The sequence below is a fragment of the Chenopodium album genome, chromosome 13, assembly GCF_948465745.1.
Source record: "Chenopodium album chromosome 13, dcCheAlbu1.1, whole genome shotgun sequence".
In the NCBI taxonomy this organism is placed as follows: domain Eukaryota; kingdom Viridiplantae; phylum Streptophyta; class Magnoliopsida; order Caryophyllales; family Amaranthaceae; genus Chenopodium; species Chenopodium album.
Window position 1 is genome coordinate 22311379 of NC_137846.1, and position 4379 is coordinate 22315757.

At 35.9% G+C, this 4379-nt stretch overlaps 1 pseudogene; it reads left to right on the forward strand.

The window, feature by feature from the left end:
- Positions 1-1766: 1766 nt before the first annotated feature.
- LOC145576500 (pentatricopeptide repeat-containing protein At4g19191, mitochondrial pseudogene) lies at positions 1767-4116 on the forward strand (annotated as a pseudogene).
- The last annotated feature ends 263 nt before the right edge of the window (positions 4117-4379 follow it).

Consider the following 4379-nt stretch of genomic DNA (forward strand, 5'->3'; position numbering starts at 1 on the left):
ATATATATATATATATATATATATATATATATATATATATATATATATATATATATATATATATATAATAAAGTGATGTTTTTAAGTAATTTCTTTAATATCAATTTTATTATTACTTTTAGGGAAAAATTTCAATAGGTGGTAATGATAGTATCTTGTACCTTAACCAGTGGCTCACTTATACTATAAATTAATAATTGTAATTAAAAATGAGTTGTATTAATATTTTAGGTAAATGTGTATGAAAGAATGAAGGACACGAAATAAGAGGAAATACATTTTATGTAAAGGTAATATATAAGATTTGGAATATTATTATAGTTGCATTATACAAAATTTCCAAAAATAAAAAAAAATTGCTAAAAGGGGAGGGGGTGTTTTGGAAGGAAAAAACAGCATCGAAAAGTGACACATGTCATTTGTGATATTCATTTTAGTATTATGTTAATGAATGCATCAATTTTTATAGTATATAAAATTTTTAATTTAGATACATTACCTTTCTTTTTAGTTAATAAATTCACTCTTTCTCTTATCAAAAAATTGTCTATAAATTCGAAATTCCTACCTTGATACATCTTAAAAACGGAGGAAGTGTTTCTCATATAGTCATATTGATTAAAATTAGGAAAATTTTTAAATTACCATCCAAAATGTAATCATTTTTTGAACTAACCACCCATTTAATATTTTATTTTAAATTACCACCCTTAAATTAAATTAATGCTCAGATTACCACTCATTTTAAAAATTCGGTGGATTTTCCGTCTGTGGGTCCCACCTAACTAACTTCCCTCCTATTTTTTTTTTCTTTTTTTTCTCGATTTAATCCTCTCACTGATATATTTCACTCAACCTATCATCAATTCCTTCATTGAATTCAACACACTAATTTAATTTCATTTCTAAACCCCCAAATTTTACAACTTCAAACAAAAAACCAACATATCACCATTAGACTGTCACCCTTCTCATTCATTTTTCTCTCTCTTCCCCTCACTACTAAAAACCTTCCTTCTTCTTCTGCAACACCGAACCTCTCAACCCATTACAACAACAACTCAACATACCAACAACTCTACAACACTGAACCTCTCACCCCAACTAATACCGACCTCCGATTCCACTTCATCTGTAGCCGCAAACAGCCGTGCAACGACTCGCATCCCCCTCTCCAACCGTATCAGCAGCCCACAAAAAGGAGTTAATTGCAGCAGCTAAGCGCCGGCAAGAGTGAATCGCAATCGCCGCAACTTTCAATTTCAGCCCCAATTCAATTTGAATTCAAAGCGGGCGCTCCCTAATTAAGAAGCAGTCGCTCCAATTTTCATCCAATTTCATCTAAGAGGCCGAATGTTTAGAGCGCTCTGAAATCCCAAGATTCTATGAACCCTAATTCCCAAATCTATCTATTTACCCCATTTATAGTGAAATTTGGTAGAATTAGGTGATGGAAATGTGAATTGAAGTTAGGAGCTAAAGCGTTTTTAAAGAGAAAAATCGGAGAAAAATCAGTCAAAAGGGTTAAATTAAGCGTTAGGTGGGGCCCACAGACGGAAAATCCACCAGATTTTTTAAACGGGGGGTAATGTGAGCTTTTATTTAATTTAAGAGATGGTAGTTTAAAATAAAAAATTAAACGGGTGATTAGTTCGAAAATGGTTACATTTTTTTCGTGGTAATTTAAAAATTTTCCTTAAAATTATTTTCTATGATATGTATGTATGGTTATCATTCAGCTCAGCTAACTGTCCATATACCTTCGACAAAAATAATGACAAATGGTAAGACCTTCAATGACCCCATTGCTCAACCAATTTTCAAAGTATCCGACCGTTGGAAATTGGAACTCCCAAATCAGAGAAGCTGTCAACAATGGCTACTCTCACAAAGCCCTTTTACTCTTTCGTCAAATGAAGCAAATTGGTTCATCCCCAGATAATCTGACCTTTCCCTTTGTTGCTAAAGCTTGTGCAAAGATTTCAGACCTTAAACTATCTCAATCAATTCATGCCCATGTTTTCAAATCATCCTTTTTGTCGGATATTTTTGTTGGTACTGCAGTTATTAACATGTACGTCAAATGTAACGAACTGGATTTTGCACACAAGGTGTTCGAGAAAATGCCTAAAAGAGATGTGACTTTGTGGAATGCAATGCTTTTGGGTTTTGCTCAGTTGGGTTCTGTGGATAGATTTTTAGTACTTTTTAGGGAAATGAGACTGCTGGGGTTTGTCCCTGATTTTATCACTATCATAGGATTGACACAATCTGTTGTTGAGTTGAAGGATGTTAATCTGGTTAAAGGTGTTCATGCATTCGGAATTCGTGTTGGGATGTTGAATGATGTTTCTTTGGTTAATACATTGATTTCTTGTTATAGTAAATGTGGGGACTTGGTTTCTGCTGAGGGCATGTTTGATGGAATATACTCTGAATCGAGGACAATTGTTTCGTGGAATTCTCTGATTGCTGGACATGCTTTAGTCGGGAATTATTATAAAACATTACATTTATACCGGTGCATGTCTAATGATGGACATAAACCTGATATAAGCACATTTCTAAGTCTTTTATCTTCGTGTGTGCAGCCTGACGGTTTATCTCACGGCAAGGTAATTCATTCCCACGTGATTCAGTTTGGTTGCGAGTATGATGTTGCTGTGGCCAACACATTGCTAACAATGTACTCGAGGTGTGGAGATATTGATTCAGCATGGCACTTGTTTCAGTTTATGACATATAAAACATGTATCTCCTGGACCGCAATGATAAGTTGTTATGCAGTGAAAGGATGTTTAGACAAGGCATATTCCTTGTTTTTGGATATGGAAAGGGCAGGTGAAAAACCTGATGTTGTCACTCTTCTGTCTCTGCTCTCAAGCTGCGGTCAAACAGGTTCACTTGAACTTGGCAAATGGCTTGATGATTATGCCTGTTCTAACGGGCTTAGAGGTAATGTTATGGTGTGTAACTCAATTGTTGACATGTATGCTAAATGTGGACATGTCGATAAAGCTAAAGAAGTATTTTACTCAATTCCTTCAAAAACAGTTGTCTCTTGGACCACAATGATTTCTGGGCTTGCACTAAATGGAGAATTTATAGAGGCTTTGGAGCTTTTCTCCAAAATGGTTGAGCTAGGTTTGAAACCAAACCGCATAACATTTCTTGCCATTCTACAAGCCTGCATTCACGCAGGTTTCCTGGATAAAGGAATGGAGTATTTTGATCTGATGACCAGAGTATATAATTTAAATCCTGGGTTGGAGCATTACTCCTGCATGGTTGACCTTCTTGGGCGCAAGGGAAAGTTCAAAGAAGCATTAGAGTTCATCAAAAGCATGCCCTATGACCCTGACGCTGCCATATGGGGTGCATTGATCAATGGCTGTAAAATCCACCAAAATGTTGAGATTGGTGAGCATGTTGCTTATCATCTATGTCAACTGGAGCCTCAAGCTGCTGTTTCCTATGTGGAAATGGCAAATATGTATGCTTCAGCAGGAAAATGGGATGGTGTATCTAAAGTTAGAGAACTAATGAAATGCAACAAAGTGAAGAAATTTCCTGGGCAAAGCCTTATCCAAGTTGGTGGAAAGAATCACATATTTGGTGTGGAAGAAAGATGTCATCCAGAAGGTTCACTAATATATGAAGTCCTAGACGTATTGGCCTTCCAGATGAAAAAACATGAAACTTCTTACCTTTATGAAGACCTTCCTGAACATGAAATATATCTGCAAGATTTTTTGGCAGCTTGATTGTTCGATAAGTATCAGTGCTCTGATGGTACAAGTTTAAGTGCCTGAAGAAACAATTGATTGAGAGTTTTTTGGGAAAGCCGTGGCATGGTGTAACCAGTGCTTTCACAGTTGGAAGCTTGTCTATAGCTATGCTTTCATTGAGAATCTCACACTTTGTTCTGTGTTTTGGAGCTTTAGCCACTTAGCTACCATGTTGGAGATTTGCTGTTACTTTACTCTTCTGCTTCTCTGTAAATGCAGGATGTCTGAAAATATATGTACAAACCAAACAGAAAATTGAATTTTGGTAGTACATAAATTGCTTCTGTTTTTATTGAAGCAAGTCTTTTCAATGATCCTTCTTAGTAAAAAGGTGGCCACTTCTTTGAGGGTGATGCAATCTTCAGTTCTGTGTCCAAGGTCATGGTGGAAGTCGCACCACCTGTACTAATCCTTTCCTTTTGTTAGCGTACTTTTGTGCAACCACCAGACTAACTATTGCTTCAAGATTGTGATTGAAGGGCGTTGACGATTTCATCAATATCAATGTTACCCATATTATTGAATGTACGGGGTGATAATCAGCACCTTCTCCAAATTCTTTCACATTATGAACATTTTGTAACTGATTTG